Consider the following 18450-nt stretch of genomic DNA (forward strand, 5'->3'; position numbering starts at 1 on the left):
GATACCCAGTAAGTTAAAGGCAGAGCCTCCACGAGAACCAGGCTTCCTGACCTCAGTCTCTGCTATTTCCACTGTAGTTGGCATTACTGGTTTGGGAAAATGATAGCATTCTTTCCTAATATCTGTTTTGGGAACATAGAAAACATTAGTATAATCCTGGGAAAGTACTTTGATAGAGAACATGATTTATATTAGGACTTGTACATTGAGATAGTTGTTTTTTTCCTGTATCATTTCATTTTGCTCCAATAATCCTCTAGTAACAGTATGTGGTTTCCAGAGTGGAACTGCTGACACTGTTAACCAGCCACATCATGATACTCTGGCTTAGGAATGTGCTATTTGATTAATGAGATAATGGTTTCAGAGCGCTTTGAGCTGCTCAGAACAAAGGCACTTGATAAATTCAAAGTGTTATTATTATGGCATTATCTCAGGAGAGATATTTTGCTAAATATTTTCATTTCAGTATTAATCTTCAGATGTCTGCAAACATTCAGTTGCATTTACAGAATGCTACTTTTAAATAAACCTGGGAAAGCAATTGGATATCATAGGAGATACTTGACCCTACTGAGTATTTCAAGATAACTGAAAATAGTTATAAATGATGGTACCATGGTAACAAAATGAAACTTTAAAAATTTTGAAATGTACTTTCATAGAAAAGATTCTGTATTGGGTTTAATCTTCTTTTCATATTTAATTGACATGAGTTGCTTTTCACAATGTTAATTTTTATTAGCTAACCTCATCCAAGATCAGCACAATTAAGATCTGAATGTTCATTTGTCATTTATCAAAAAAAAAAAAGGGAAACACTAAGCGGTCTTCATTACAGCATAATAGATTTCTGGATCTTCCTCATTTTTAAGAAGAGTCTTATTATTTTTTTAGGTCATCTCCACTTCTTGAAATTCCATTACCTCTCCTACAAGGGCCATCAAAGTGACAGGGAAAGCAAATCAAAAAGGGAAGAGCAGATTTTCCCTCGAGGTAGAGAAGTTCTCTTTCCCCTACCGCTCACACAGCAGTGTCCTAGAAGCTGGAAGTAACTACAAAGGAGAGGATGCTCATATCTGAGGCTTAAAAGGCAAGAAAGAAATCAGCATTTACTTAGCTGCTATTAGGTACCAGGCACTGGGCTTGGCCCAGTCCTAAATATTATCTCATTTGATACTCATGCCAATGCTGTGAAGTCGATAGTATCTCTCTTTCTCATACTTGAGGAAACGGGCTTAGATTATGTAATTTGCTCCAGGAAATTGACTGAGTCTGAATTTGAACACAGGTTTTTTTTTGGTTTGATTTTTCTTCACCTGCACCAGCCTCACTAATTCTGCATATGGAGACAAATAGAATGTTTGCAGTTGTCAAATATATGCATCATTGTGGTCACATCTACATATTTGAATCCCCTAAACAGAAATGTCCAGGCTTGAGGGTGAGGGGTGGGGAAGAGAACTCTAAGCAGCAGGAAAGAGACAGACAGTGGGAGATAAGAGAGAAGAAGGGTAGAGCTTAGCATTTAAGACCTGGATTTAAAGCCTCACTTTACCAGTTTTAGCTGTGTGTACTTGGGCAAGAAACAACCTCACTGAGGCTCAGTTTCCTCACTTGGAAAACAAGGATAAACAGTACTCATCTCATAAGGTGATAGTGCCAGAAATGTGTTCAAGCACAGAGCCTGGCGCTCAGGAAACATTCTCTGTGGTTACTTTTATCTCCAGAAGTCTCTGTGTTCTGACATATCACTGGATGTTTCCAGACTGAAGTGTACATTAGTGTAGATTGGGAAGGCAGCTGACAGGATTAGCCAATCCAAGTCAGAACACACAATATGGAGAGAGAGCATTTATGTCCCGGGCTCCAAACTCCCCTCCTGAGGATCACTGGAGTTTCCAGAGCTGGCCTGAAGTGTCAGCTGCTCATTGACAATGATGGAAGCTTTTCCCAGTTTGCAGATCGTTAATACATTTTTTCAATTATAAATTTTTTCTCCTATAAATATTTATTAAACATTTGGTGCCTGCTACTATTTGTTCCTTCATCCAAAATGTAGTTTCTGAGTGCCTTTACTGTACTAGACACTATTCTGTACTGGGGAAACGGCAGTGAAAAAAAAGGTGGACAAAAATCTCTACCCTCATGGAGCTTACATTCTAGTCGGGGAGAGATTAGATAAATAGGTAAAATAGATGATATGTCAGTGATAAGGGCTAAAGAGAAAAAAAAGTGGGCAAAGGGGATGGGAAGTGTGGACAGGGCTTGGAATATTTGGTGGGGAAGCCAAGGAAAGCCCTTCTGAGAAGGTGACATTTGACCTGAAGGAAGTGAAAGGGAGGATAATTCTAGGCGGTGAACACAGCAAGTACAAAGGCCCTGAGGAGGGAGCATACTAGGAATGTTCTAGGAACTCAAAGAAAGTCAGAGTAGCTGGCAGAATGAATGGGAGACTGGTGGTGGGGCAGGAGGGGGCGGGAACAGGGAGATGGTCAGGCAAGGCCTTGTAAGATGATTTTTTGTAGATGCAAACATGAGCAAGGAACTAGCAAATGAGTAGAATAGAAGCTTAGAAAAATATATAATTTCTTAGAAATTTTTCGAGTACTGATATAATTATTGTTATTGTTATTTTGATACAAAGACATGTACACATATAATAAAGCCAAACATTTTTTCAGGCAAAATTGTCACTATTTTATGATGCACCACAAAGGTCCCCATGACTTCCAAGTCCTTTGCCATCCTAACAAGTTGGACAACCGCAGCTAGTAAGTGGCAAAGGTAGAATGTTCGCATGTCCCTGCTCCATGCCGGAGGCGTATCCTGCAACGCAGAATCACTTAATACCACAACTGGAGGTGGCCTTGGAGGTCATCTAATCCAACTTCCCCCTCATAGAGATGGGAAAGCTGAGCCACAGAGAGCAAAAGCAACCTGCCAAAGGTTAGCCAGTGTGTCAGTGACATAGCGAGAATTAGACTTCAGATGTTTGCTTCTTATAGGCAGGCTCTTCACCCAGCTGTTGTTTTAGAGGCAGATGTGGCTAGGAGAGAATTCATACGCTGTCCTGGGACCAAGAAGACCTAGGACCTAAGGGGTAGTGCTGAGCTGATTTTAGGGTACGAAGTGACTAAAAGCTCTGGGCTGAGGGATTGTTACATCAAGGCAGGACCTGGTGTTACTTTAAGGCACAGGTATCCTTTGCCTTTCAAGGAGTGGGAGCAGGGACAGACCTGGAGTGTTTATATCCTAGAACGTTTTTGAACATCTTGAGAAGGCCACCCATGAAGTTCGTATGTTTTCTTGTTGATTTGTGTCTTAGGTGCTGTACAGATGTATCTGGAATCTGTTTAGCTGAGAAAATACCATGCAGTGGCAAATGTTCCTGCTGTGTGGGCTGAGCATGTTGCTTCTTGCTGCTACCAGCCTATTGTCGAGTCATTCCTTATATTATAGCAAGTTGGTCTGAGGTGGGCACGTGGCAGAAAGAAAGAGAACCTTCTAATAACCATCTGGGCAGCCTAGCTGTAAGGGCAGTGTGTGAAACACAGAATCACTCAATATCAGAACTGGAAGTGGCCTTGGAAGTCATCTAATCCAACTTCCATCTGGTGCAGGTGAGAAAACTGAGTCACGGAGAGCAAAAATGACCCACCAAAAGTTAGCTAGCATGTCAGTGACATGCTAGAACTAGCCCTCAGCTCTCCTATGCCCTATGTGCTAGAAAGCGTGCTGACCCTCCAGCTTGCAGATGCTACCATGACATTTCAGATAAGGAGCAAGTCCCATTCATGATTATAATTTGTTTATTATTAGAAATTTCCAGTTGATTGACTTAATCTTTTGAAAAAGAAGTGGCTCAGGGACTTTCCCAAGCTTTTCCTTGGGTGAGCAGTGATTAGTTCTGGGGTCAAGTTCCTTTGCCCATGGCTTGGGAGCTGACCTGACTTTGGAGGGGTGGAATTGGGACCAACGGGGGTCAGTCAGAGGCTGCTACTCTAGAAAACCTGCCTAGTGCTATCAGTGTGGGGGTTAGCCTGGCCTGCTTCAAGCCCTTCCACCTGTGAGTAGGCACTTGTTGGAGCTCACATCCATTCCGTACTTTCTTTTTCTAGCCCTCTCTCTCACAGAAGCTTGAGAAGAAGACATTGCACAGCCTGAAAAGCCCACATCTGCAGTGGAGGTGCTGGGAGCCCGCTAGTGAGGCAGCTGTGAGTCCTTAGACGTGTGTTAGTGCTGGTGGCTTGAGGCCAAGGGAAACCTCAGACTCCAATCATGTGGCTACCCTCTGTAAAAGTTGGCTGTCTGAAAGAATGCAACAGGAAAATCAGAACCGCCTGTACACTTTTCCCTGTTGTAGCTGGTACTGAGCAGGAGTTCAATCCCACTCAAGTCCCTCTGATGTTAGGGAGATCCTTTAATATCATTTGGAAACCCAGACACCTGGTTTTGCCATTTGTAAACTCTCATGACTCATTGCCGTACTCCGCTCACCTCTGAGATGAGAGTAACTTTCCCAGCTGGAGGTTGCCTTTGTGTGGATTGTTGGTTGGCTACATTTCTAGAAGGAGTAAAGTGTTCATGGCTTAGGTGTTATCTAGGACATCAGGACAAAAAAGTACAGAATAACATGATGTTGCTCTGTGAAAACTGTAATGTAGTTATCTTGCTTCTGGGAAAATGTCATATCCTGGTCATCGACTGAGATAAAGGAAGGAGCCAGGGCTCTATGAAACATGCTTGAGGGGCTCTTCAAACCCCTTTTGCGTAGGCTGCAAACTAGCTACAAATAGATATGCATTGAGTTCAACTGCAACTTTTTAATGAAAAATAATAGCGCCAAAAAAGTGGACGGGGGGGTGGAAGTGGGAAGATGCTTGGAACTGACAATATTGTGCGATTTTCAGAGAACTGCAATGTGTTCTGCTTGAACAAAAGGAAGTTGGGCTGTGATAATATAATTCTGGATTCCATGGAATGTTGTGGCTCAGAGAGGCAAGAGATAAAAGACAGAGAAACAATATAGTGGTAGGTTTCAGGGGTTTTATTTTATATTAAAACATCATTTTGTCAGAAATATGGACTGAATGCGTGTAAAAGAAGAGTATTATATTTCTGTACATCAAAATGGAAACATGCTCACTAGGCTGTGCTTTGTATTATCTGAAAAATACCAAGTGCTCCTCGTCTTGCCTTTGTCCTAAAAGGCTTGCAAAATATTTCCTGTAAAGGTTGCTGGCAATCAATGGCCGTTTAGCCAGAGGGAAATAAATCGCCTACTTGAAACTACCTAAGAAACTTCTTTACTGTCAGAACATATGTCCATGCCGCATTGCTCTCTGTCCGAGCATGTTTCTTCCATTATAGATCAGGGTGTGTGAATTAGAGAGCCACGGAGTCACAGGCCAGACATAATTTATGCAGATTTTCCCAAGTTTATATAGTAGTTTGTTATTCAACACAAAAGCAGCCGCCATAGCAACCTCAGGATCACAAAATGCTTATGGTACCTCTGAGAAACAGATCATCGTCTTGCAAAGAAGTTGAAGCATATGAATGTTCCACAGCCACATAGTTCATCTTTGCCCTGTGTGAACCGGAGAGCTGCAGGCTAAAGTGTTTTCTTTCTTTTTGGTGTGATCTTAATGTCCCATTAATGTGCTCTGTGCATTAGGTAAGCTGGCTAGCAGGCGGATTTGTTCCACTCTTACAGTTTGTTTTTCATTTTCATTTCCTTAATGATTTGAAAACTTGTTTTCAAATGTTCCTCGGACAGGGCCCAGTGGCGCTGTGCTGGGCCTGGCTTCCTTTGCTGCCAAAGTGCAGACCCTCTGCAGTTTAACAGAACAAGGCCTTTGAGCTGCTAACTGGTGAGGGATACAGTAATGAGCTCCAGCTGTGAAGAGCAGGCTCCAAGGAACTGGAGGGGAGCCCGAATGAGGAGGCTCTGGTCGATTCTGGGAAGCCTGGCTTTTGGTGCCCTTAGCTCCCCTGTTTTGGTATCCAGAACCTAAGGCCAAACTCAAGCTGGTGCTCCTGCTTCTGAAAACCCATAGGGACCTGCAAGTGTCCTTCACGTGCTGGAAGTGGCAGACTCCCGGCCCGTGGGTCTTGGCTTTCACCTGTTTCAGGCCCCCATAGTGCAGTGCAGATAAACCCGTTTCTAAAAAATAAATGAAAATCCCTCATTTGTAGGGCCTGCAGATTTGTAGGGTCTGCAAATACTCCCACTGTAGCCCGCTTTCAGACTACCAACAGCCTAACAACTGGCCCGCAAAACTCCTGGAAATTTGACAAATGGCTCCACCACATTGTTTCCCCACGTTATCTCATTTGCTGTCCACAGCCAATCTCACAGATAGGTTGGTCTCCTCAACCCCATTTAACAGAAGAGGAAACAGGCTCAGAGGACTTGATGCAGGGATTCTCAAACTTTATTGTGCACATGGATCACCTGGGGATCTTGTTAAAAGGGGAACCTGTGATTCTGCATTTTTAACAAGCTCCCATGTGACAAGTTTCCACAGTTAATTAAAGGTGCAGTCAACCTTCTGGAAAAGAAGAGGAGGCTGAAAGATGGTTTCTCACAACTGACAAGTCACCATGCTGACCCCCTCCTCCAAGCCACACCCTTTGATTCCCCAATCAATTCCACTACATGAATGTTTAGGAACCCTACCTGGCCCTCCCAGCAACCACTGGCAAAAGACCATAGGAGACAACATAGACCGCCCTTTCTGGGCAGAAGGGACCTGGTTTTGTCTCCAGGCTCACAGGTTAGTAACATGCCACAAGGCAGAACTTTGATTCAGGGCTGCAGGAAGGCCTTTTGCACGACCCAGTCCTAATCATACACAGCAACCCCTTTCTGTTCTTTAGTTTGGCCACATTATGTGATTTGGGGGGAGTTGCACCCCTGGAAATTTGCTCAACTTCCGTATTTTCATTCCTTTCTGGGTCTTAGAGGAAAATCTGTTTCTACGCATTGTAGAGGAGCCAAAGATTGAGGCTATTTTCTGTTCACTTGACAATTATAAACTCAGGGGCTAAAATCAGCAACCCAGAAAACAATTAACAAATGAGTTAATATGGGTCCTGTTTTCGCTCAAATTTATCAGCTAATAATGAAGTCTCGGAAGGATTGGAGAGACGATTGAGTGGAGAAACCCAAGGTAAGGAGACTTTGTGCCTTGGATGGTGTTGAATTCTGAGAAGGACAGATAGTATTCCTGACCTCAGAGAGCCTGAAATCCAGTCGGGCAATGCACACCCATGAGACAGTTCGGGTATGAGCCATTATATAGTACAAAGTCCAATACTGCAATAAGATTTAGATTATGTTTGGCATACAGATTGGTGAAATGTATATGGGCAGAGCTACCGTCTAGACTTCCAGAGCACAATTTCCAATGGAGTGTTCTCCATTCCTGTTTTAAGACTTTTCATTCAATCGGGCAATCAAAAGATTCAAATGTATCCAAGATATTTTCTAGTTAATGGAATGCACGAGCAAAGGATTCTTTTCCTTTGGAGATTATCTCACAATCAAAACCATCTTTCTAGTAAAATGATTTTATCCTGATAGCTCCAATTCTTTTTTTATTTTCTTCGCCTGAGTCTGGATAAAGCAATTGATTCATGATGATCCATTTATTTGCTGCCAAAGTGTATGTTTGCTGTTATAGAGACATAATCTTAACTGTGTCTCTCTTTGTTGCTTTCTCACCCTAACCAATTCCATTCTGTGTCTGGTACAGGAATACCTTTGTGTTTATAGGGCAAGGGAGTGCACAGGGACATGTCTTCCACCTTCCCATCTACGGAATCCTCCTCATCCTATCAGGCCCAATTTGAAATGCCATATTCTCTGAGAAGCCTTCCCCAGTCTCCAAGGTGAGTTGGAAATTGTTATATTTTCCTTTGGTCTGCGACCTTGTGACCCACTTCTCAATGGTAGCTTATATTTGTCTGCCTTGCATTAGAGGTAATTTCAGTATATTTTCCCTTTTCCTATCTCCACCCCAGCTAGGATGTAAGGTTTTAAGGCTGTTAGGTCAATGATAATTATATTTATCAGTTACTTAACACCGACTAAGTGCCAGTCATTATATAATTGAGTGTTTTAAAGCTGCAAAATACTCTCTGTCAGAGGTGTTGTCATCCCATTTCACTGAGGCTCAGAGAGGTCAGGCAACTGACCTGGGATCTCCCAACTCACAATACTTTCACTTGACTCAAAGCCCACACTCCTTCCATTCCACTCCCCAACCATAAGCTCTCCTTGAGGGAAGGAACTAAGGCTTCCAGCCAGAGTAAGTGTTCACTAAGTTGTCAAATGAATATGTACATGAAGAACCGTGAGTTACTCTGCTCATGGTATCAATAATGAGCTGCTAGAAAAAGGGCTTGCCTCCAGGTTGGTGCCCCTCCTCTTGTGGCCTCCCAGGGTGGGTCATTCAGGTCTCCTTTCCCTCGCTCCTTGTGTACTGTGCTATGGCCCCAGTTGTCTGTTCCTTTCCTGTCAGTCAACCAGCTAAGCTTATAAATGAACACACTTAGATGCTATTGTTTTAATGGATGCTAATAAGATTTTTTTCATTTATTCATTCAACATTTACATATAAAATATTTAATGTATAGTGCCAGGCATGTAGGAAGGACCTTATAAATAACCGTTGAATAAATGTGCTAAAGCTAGAACATAATTGTTTGTGGCAATAAATGAAAGGGACAGAGATACAGTTAGCTTAGAGCTATTTTTTAGCAAACACATCCACGTACCAAAGAGTGTGCTAAATCAGAGGCACCAAGATGACTAAGATAGACGTGGTCTCTGCCCTCATGGAGCTTATTCTCTAGTAAGTGACGCATTTGCGTTTTACACTAGGGTCTACTTGAATCAATGTCCTAATCTAACGGAGTAGGCTAAAAAAGATATTTTAGGGCAGGGGTAGGGAGAGATTGAAATTATCATGTAGGGCTTCCTACCGTTGTTCTTAATTATGAAGGATGGATTCTAGGCTTCAATTATCTGTAGAGGCTTTCCCTTTTAGTTCAGTTACTCTTAACTAGGGAAGGAAGTGGGCATACCTCCTTAGGGGGTTGTAGCATCATTTGCAGTGAGTGTTTTTACCACAAAAAATTACAGAATCACCAAATGAAAACATTTTTACCATAAGAAGCTTCTAGTAATACCAGTGTTACATTCAGATTTTGCCTCAAACTTATTCTCCAGGAGTCATCACAACTACGGTTTCGTGTGTCTCCTTTCAGACATTTTTCTCTGCATTTAGAAGATCATATGTATATATACACATACCTAGTAATTTTTTTTATATAAAAGCAACTGTTTTCTATATATTCTTCAGCAAATAGATTTTTATTCTAACACTATATCTTGGATATCCTTCATTATTGCCACATATAGATCTGCATTCTTCTTTTTTTTTAAAAAAAAAAAAACTTACCTGTTCCAATTAAACTGCTGCATAGTATTCCATTGTATGGATGTGCCACAGTTTATTTAACCATTTCTAAACTAATAGATATATAGGTTGTTTCAAATTTGTTTACTCTTGTTAACAATGCCTCAGTGAACATCCTGGGCAATCCTCCGTAGTACATGTGTATCAATATTTCTGTAGGATAACTATGTGGAAGTGGAATTGTTGGGTCACTGGGTATGCATGTCTAAAATATTGCCATATTTCCCTAGAAAGTGGCTGAATCAATTCACATTACAACCAAAAGTGTATGGATGCCCTTTCCCTACACCTTTGTCCAAAATGGATATTATACATTTTTAATTGCTCCCAATTTGATGAATATAAAAATTAGTCTCTCATTATTTTATTTTAAAATGTTCTGATCATTAGTGAGTTTTGACAGCTTTTCATATGTTTGTTGGCCATTTGGGTTTCCTTTTCTGTGAATTGCTTGTTCATATCATTTATTTTTTGGTTCCTTGTTAATTCGTTGGAACTCTTTATATAGTCTGGATATCAATTATTTGTTACATATGTTGCAAATATTTTTGATGGTCCATCACTTGCCTTTTGACTTTGCTTATTGTGTCTTTTTATGTATGAAACTTTTAAGGTTTTATGTAATCAGCTTTGCTTATTGTGTATTTTATGACGTAGGAATTTTTGTCTTGTTCTAGAAGGCCTTTCCTACCTCAAGAATATGAAAATATCCTCCTATATCTTCATATAATGTTAAATATTTTTATGTTTATGTTTAGTTCTTTAAACCATCTGAAATTTATTTTTGCATGTGGTATGAGATAGGGATCTAACTATTTTATTTTCTCAAATGAATATCTAATTGTACTTACACCATTTCCTGAAAAGCCCATTTTTTTCCCCACTTATTTTAAGTGCTACCTTCACTATGTACTAAAATTTTTATGCATCCACAAGTCTTTTTTTTTACTCTATTCTGTTCCATGGAGAGGGCTTTTTCAAACTACCCATTGCCACAGCCACTGAATGGAATATTCACACAAATACTGTTGACCCTTTAATACTTATTCCATTCTTTCAAAGAAAGCTCAATGCTATTCAAATTTTTTTTAACTAGACAGAATGCTAGTAAAAATATTTTGCTTGAGAATATTATATCCGCATGCAATGACCTCAGAGTTACTTTGTTCCAGTAAGAGATTAATCATTATAATAAAAGAAAATAAAATCAGAAAAGATTAAATATTGGTTCATGTAGCCACATTCTTATTTTTCCCATTAATATGAAAAGATATGCTGAGCAAATTTTTCTGTCAGAAGATATTGGACTTTATACTTGATGGACTGACCTAAAGGACCTAAGACTGTCCTACTTTATTCACATCTTGAAAGTAAATCTTACGCCAGAACTTAACTTCTGAGAGGTCCTTTTAGAAACAGGGTTAAAGAAAAATATCTGCAGAATGCAACATAGTACAAAGAGAGAAAAAAGATTATTTGGTGCACCATTTTTTGTAAGCACAGAAAAAATTTTAGAAACATTTATAATGATGATGGAAATTGCCATCTCTAAAATGAATATCCATCTATTGAATAGAATAGTTGCATTTTGCGTCTCAAATATTTGTGGCTTTTTAATAGGAATGTGTTAGTTTTGCTTTTGCTTAGGACACCAATACATCCAAGTGGATTTTCCTCATGGAAAGTGATGAACATTAGGAAACAAATGGTTCTGTTGTAGCTTTCAGTGGTGCCTCTTTGGCTTTTGATGCACAGTTGATGATTTGGTGTCGTATTTCAAGTGCAAGAAGACTTACAGTCAGACAACCTTGGTTCTAGTTCCAGTTCTACCATTTACTTGCTATGTGACTTTAGGTAAGTCACGTACCTCTTTGAGCCTCAGTTTCCTTGTCTGTTCAATGGTGGATCAGACCACTGGTCTACCTACTTCACCTCAGTGAATCAAATTATTATGAGAATCAAGTGAGGAAATGAACAGAAAAAAGCTTTAATCACTGCAACATGAAATAAAAAGAAATCAATATTAAAGGGCACCTGAAGGATATGCTCTGATGGTCTTCAAACAATGCAAACCATCAGGAAAGGGGCCATATGGAGACAGAGGAAAAATAGCCATGGGAGAAAAATGGGGAGAAACATAAGAGGAAGAACGTTTGTGGTAGAAAGCACAAGCTCCAAGGATTATCTTACTCCCTCGCCTCCTTGTTACAAACCTAACAATAGGGAACCTCTAAGTGGTGGATTATAATGTCGTAGTGTAGTAAAGAGCTTTAGAAAAAGGAAGTCTGATTCTGGTGCATTGGAAGTGTCAAGGTATTGGAGGATGGGGAGAGGGAAGTGACACTTACTGAGTGCCTACCACAGGCCTAGCACCGATGCCACATGCTTTACATACATGATCTCATCTAGTCCTATCAAGAAACTTGCAAATTTGGAATTTAACCCCATTTTACAGATGAGGAAATTGATTTGTGAATGTTTTGTGCCCCCTGCTGGCTGGTACAAAGAACTGACCTACCTCTTCCCCACCAACTTCTTTCTTCCACCTAAGGGGTCTGAATCTTTGCATTTATCTATCTTCTCATCTTTAATTGTTTAATTACACCGAGAGATAATCTCTCCTTCGTACATATGCACACCTCTGTGCTTTTTGCATATCTTTTTTCTTCACTTCTTTCTTCTAAATGTTGTCCAACCGCCTCAAGAAAAGTTATTTGTCCTTAGTTTCTTTGAGACTTGGTTCATTAATCTAAAAAAATGGAACAACTCACAGGCTAGATGTGAGGTTTAAATTTGATTATGTATGTGAAAGCATGTTGTAATCTGTAAATCTATCATCTCTAAATTTAAATGTAAGATATTATTACCTTTCTGTAGAGAATGGTCATTACTGGAGAAAGATATTTAGGCCTTTGTCCTTGGCCATATTCTATTCAAATCAGTATCAATAATTGGAAAAACGTCATAAAAAGTATGCTTAGTAAATTTATCAATGCAATAAATCTGAAAAGCATTATAGAAATTTTGACAGGTCAAAACAATTGGTTGAAATTAGTGAAGTTATATTTAACCAAAAGAAATGTAAAGTTTCCATTTAAGTTCAGAAGATTGCAAAAGTACAGATTAGGGGATGATTGAACCTATTGGTATTAATGGGAAAACACTGTTTTGGTTGTGTTAGTACTGAAAGGCAGCTGTCAAAAACCAAAGAATCATATAGGCCACATTAATAGAGATGCACTGTCCGGGTCAGGGGTGGTGATGGCCCCACTAACCCTTCAGAGACAAGCTGAACTCACGTGTTATGCTTAGTTATGGGCATTACATTTTAAAGAACATTCATATTATGGAAACTTTCAAACATATCCAACAGTAGAGAGAATAATATCTTGAACTCCCATTACCCCTCTCTCAAATTCAACAATTATTAACATTTTGCTACTTGCTTTATCTAGCCTCCTTTGGCTGTCTTACTGGGTTATTTTAAGGCAAACCCCAGATGTCCTGCCATTTCACCCCTAAATATGTCAGTATTCACCTCTAAAAAACATGGGCATTTTCTTATATAACTGCCAGGGCATTATCATGCCTACTAAATTCACAATAATTTATTATTACCTAATATGCAGTCCATATTGAAATTTCCCAGGTTACCTTGAAGACAATTGGTTTGTTAGAGGTGGCATCCAATCAAGGTTCACTACATTGGTTTGTAATGTCTCTCAAATCTCTTTTAAACTAGAGGAGTCTCCCCTCAATTACACTATCTCATTGTCTTCTTTAAAAAAAGTCAGTTGTTCTTTCTTATATTCTGGATTTTCTGGTTGCTTTCTTCTGGTGCCATTTAACTTGTTCCTCTGTCTCCCAGATTTCCTATTCTGTTGGCACTAGCTCTAAAGGTTTGATTAGATGCAGTTTGTAGACAATTCTGGCGCGACTATTTCATGGGGCCTGCAGTGTACTTCCTATTGCCTCCCATCAGGAGGTACAGAATGTCTGGTTTAGCATACCCTTCAGTGATACTAAAACTGTGAGCAGGCTCAGGTGGTGACAATGGGCATTGCATTTTCCAAAGGGTCATAGAAAAATCAGAGTATGATCCAATGAGGTAGACTGATGGTGAGAGGATGGAAACCTTGTGGTGTCAGGAACACGTGAAGAAATTGGGAAGAGGAGACTTGGTGACTGTGTTAGTTTTCTATTGCTGCCGTAATGAATTACCATAAATGTAGCAGCTTAAAACAACATGCATTTATGATCTCACAGTTCTGTAGGTCAGAGGTCTGGATAGGCTTGACTGGGTTCTCAGATCAGGGTCTTCCAAGGCAAAAAATCAAGGTCTTAGCAAGGCTGGGTTCCTTATTGGAGGTTCTGCAGAAGAATCTGCTTCCAAGTTCATTCAGGTGTTGACTGAACTCACTTCCTTGTGGTTGTTGGGCTGAGGACCCTGTTTCTTTGCTGGCTGTCAACTGGGGCCAGGCTTTGGTCCTAAATGTTGCCCTCATTCTTTCTTATGCTTTCTATGTGGCCTCCCTTCAGCAACAGCTGGTTGAGTTCCTTTCAAGCTTTGAGTCTTTCTGACTTTTGCCGCTGCATCTCTCTTGCTTACAGTTGGAGAGAATTCTCTGCTTTTTAACGGCTCCTGTGATTAGAAAGGCCTCACCCAGTGAATTCAGGCTAATCTCCCTAATTTTAAGGTCCCTACCCTTACTTTGATCTGCAAAGTCTCTTTTGCCTTTTGCCACGTAATATAACATATTCACATGTTCCAGGGATTAGAGCATCGACATCTTTGGCGGACCATTCTGGCTACCACAGTGGGGTTAGGAGTGATGGAATTTGTTAACTGGACTCAAACATTTCGTTCAAAGTTATAGGGAGGCAGGCTTGGATGCAATATTAGGTAAGACTCTCTGAAGACCTCGGTTCTTCTATGCCAGAATGGTCAGACCAGTGGCAGCATGTAAGCGGAAGCTGTCCAGCCCATATGTCAGCCCACTGCAGTGGTTGATAAGTAGACAGTATAAAACAGTAGTTAAGACCATAGACTCTGGTTAACAGTGGCTAACAGCCAGACTACCTAAGGTTGAAAACTGAGTTTGACTTTGGCAAATTATTTAACCTTTCTGTGCCTCAGTTTTCTGATCTGTAAAGTGGAAATAATAATCCTGTCTTCAAGGGTTGTTTTGAGATTTGAATGAAGTAATTCTAAATTGAATGAGTTAATAAAATATGCAAAATATTTAAAGCAATCCCTGGCATAGAATGAGCACTTTATGTGTTGGCTATTATTTTCTGAAAGGGATGAAAATTTGTGAAAATGACTTGGAAGTTCAAATTCCTGTGGACATGGAGGGTGGTGTTTCTCCATATTTGTTTCTATCATTTTGGAAGGCAATTTTATATATTTGCAAAATATTTTCTTTTTTTTTTTATTGCGGTGACATTGGTTTGTAACATTGGTTTTTAACATTGTATAAATTTCAGTCCTACATCATTATATTTCGATTTCTGTGTAGATTACATCATGTTCACCACCTACAGACTAACTACAATCAATCACCATGCACATGTGCCTAATCACCCCTTTCGCCCTCTTCCTCCCAACCTCTGCTCTGGTAACCACCAAACCAATCTCTGCCTCTATGTGATTGTTTGTTGTTGTTTTTATCTTCTACTTATGAGTGAGATCATACAGTATTTGACTTTCTCTCTCATACTTATTTGACTTAGCATAACACTGTTGAGGTCCATCCGTGTTGTCACAAATGGCCAGATTTCATCGTTTCTTATGGCTGAGTAGTGTTCCACTGTGTATATATGCCACATCTTCTTTATCCATTCATCCCTTGATGGGCACCTAGGTTGCTTCCAAGCCTTGGCTATTGTGAATAATGCTACAATGAACATAGAGGTGCATGTATCTTTACGCATTTGTGTTTTCATGTACTTCGGATAAATACCCAGCAGTGGAATAGCTGGATCATATAATAGTTCTACTCTTAAATTTTTGAGGAATCTCCATACTGTTTTCCATAGTGGCTGCACCAGTCTGCACTCCCACCAGCAGTCTATGAGGGTTCCCTTCTCTCCACATCCTCGCCACCACTTGTTTCCTGTCTTGTTAATTATAGCCTTTCTGAGGGGAGTGAGGGGGTATCTCATTGTAGTTTTGCTTTGCATTTCCCTGATAGCTAAAGATGTTGAACATTTTTTCATGTGCTTGTTGGCCATCTGTATATCTTCTTTGGAGAAATGTCTGTTCAGATCTTTTCCTCATTTTTTAATTGGGTTGTTAGATTTTTGTTGTTGAGATGTATAAGTTCTTTGTATATTTTGGATATTAACCCCTTATCAGATAAATGATTTGCAAATGTCTTCTCCCAACTGTTAGGTTGTCTTTTTGTTTTGTTGATGGTTTCCTTTGCTGTGCAGAAGCTTTTTAATTGGATGTAGTCCCATTTTTTGTATTTTTTCTATTGTTTCCCTTGCCTGGTAAGACATGGTACTTGAAAATATGCTGCTAAGACTGATGTCAAAGAGCATACTGCCTATCTTTTCTTCTAGAAGTTTCATGGGTTCAGGTCTTACATTCAAGTCTTTAATCGATTTTGAGTTAATTTTTGTGTATGGTGTAAGATAATGTTCTACTTTCATTCTTTTGCATATGGCTGTCCACTTTTCCCAATACCATTTATTAAAGAGATTTTCCTTTCTCCATTGTATGTTCTTGGCTCCCTTGTCAAAAATTAGCTGTCCATAGATGTGTGGGTTCATTTCTGGGCTCTTGATTCTGTTCCATTGATCTGTGTGTCTGTTTTTATGCCAGTACCATGTTGTTTTCGTTACAATAGCTTTGTAGTATATTTTGAAATTAGGGGGTGTGATGCCTCCAGCTTTGCTCTTTTTTCTCAAGATTCCTTTGGCTATTCGGGGTCTTTTGTTGTTTCATATAACTTTTAGGATTCTTTGGTCTATTTCTGTGAAAAATGTTGTTGGACCTTTGATAGGGATTGCTTTGAATCTGTAGATTGCTTTAGGAAATACAGACATTTTAACTATGTTAATTCTTCCAATCCAGGAGGATGGAATATCTTTCTATTTCTTTGTCTCTTCTTCAATTTCTTTCAACAATGTTTTATAGTTTTCAGTGTACAGATCTTTCACTTCTTTTGTTAAGTTTATTCCTAGGTATTTTATTCTTTTTGTTGCAGTTGTAAATGGGACTGTATTCTTAATTTCTCTTTCCACTACTTCGTTGTTAGTGTGTAGAAGCACAACTGATTTTTGTGTGTTGATTTTGTATCCTGCAACTTGACCATATTCATTTATTATTTCTAAAAGTTTTTTAGTGGATTCTTTAGGGCTCTCTCTCTATAAAATCATGTCACATGCAAATAGTGAGAGTTTCACTTCTTCCTTTCCAATTTGGATCCCTTGTATTTCTTTTTCTTGCCTGATTGCTCTAGCTAGGACTTCCAATATTATGTTAAATAAGAGTGGTGAAAGTGGGCATCCTTGTCTGGTCCCTGTTCTTAGAGGGATAGCTTTTGGTTTTTCTCCATTGAGAATGATATTAGCTGTGGGTTTGTCATATATGGCCTTTATCATGTTGTGGTACTTTCCTTCTACACCAATTTTATTCAGAGTTTTGATCATAAATAGATGCTGTATCTTGTCAAATACTTTCTCTGCATCTATTGAAATGATCATGTGATTTCTATTCTTCATTTTGTTAATGTGGTGTATCACATTGATTGATTTGCAGATGTTGAACCATCCCTGTATCCCTGGAATAAATCCCACTAGATCATGGTGTATGATCTTTTTAATGTATTGTTGTATTCGACTTGCTAGTATTTTGTTGAGGATTTTTGCATCGAAGTTCATCAGTGACATTGGCCTGTCATTTTCTATTTTGTGTTGTCCTTGTCTGTTTTTGGTATCATAGTAATGATGGCTTCATAGAATGAGTTAGGAAGCTTCTCTTACTCTTCAATTTTTTGGAAGAGGTTGAGAAGGATAGGTATTAAATCTTCTTTGAATGTTTGGTAGAATTCACCAGGGAAGCCATCTGGCCCTGGACTTTTATTTTATGGGAGGTTTTTGATTGCTGTTTTGATCTCCTTACTGGTGATTGGTCTATTCAAATTCTCTATTTCTTCTTGATTCAGTTTTGGAAGGTTGTATGATTCTAAGAATTTATCCATTTTTATAGATTATCCAATTTGTTGGTTTATAGCTTTTCATAGTATTCTCTTATAATCTTTTGTATTTCTGAGGTGTCCATTGGAATTTCTCCTCTTTCATTTCTGATTTCACTTATTTGAAACTTCTATCTTTTTTTCTTGGTAAGTCTAGCTAAAAGTTTGTCCATTTTGTTTATCTTCTCAGAGAACCAGCTCTTGGTTTCATTGATATTTTTCTATTGTTTTTAAAATTTCTATTTCATTTATTTCTGCTCTGATTTTTATTATTACCTTCCTTCTACTGATTTTGGGCTTTGTTTTTTCTTTTTCCAATTTCTTTAGGTGTACTGTTAGATTGTTTATTGGTGTTTTTTCTTGTTTGTTGAGGTAGGCCTGTATTGCTATAAACGTCCCCCTTAGAACCACTTTTGCTGTAGCCCATAAATTTTGGCATGTTGTATTTTCATTTTCCTTTGTCTCCAAGTAGTTTTTCATTTCTCCTTTGATTTCTTCGTGGACTCAATCATTGTTCAGTGGTGTTTTGTCTAATCTCCAAATATTTGTGGCTTCTCTGACTTGTTTCCTGTAGTTGATTTCTGGTCCCAAACCTTTGTGGTCAGAAAAGATGCTTGGTATTATTTCATCTGCTTAAATTTATTGAGACTTGTTTTGAAGCCTAATATGTGATCAATCCTGGAGAATGTTCCATGTACATTTGAAAAGAATGTGTATTCTGTGGTTTTTGGATGGAACGTTCTGTATTTATCTAC

The sequence above is a fragment of the Equus caballus genome, chromosome X (assembly GCF_041296265.1).
Source record: "Equus caballus isolate H_3958 breed thoroughbred chromosome X, TB-T2T, whole genome shotgun sequence".
Lineage (NCBI taxonomy): Eukaryota > Metazoa > Chordata > Mammalia > Perissodactyla > Equidae > Equus > Equus caballus.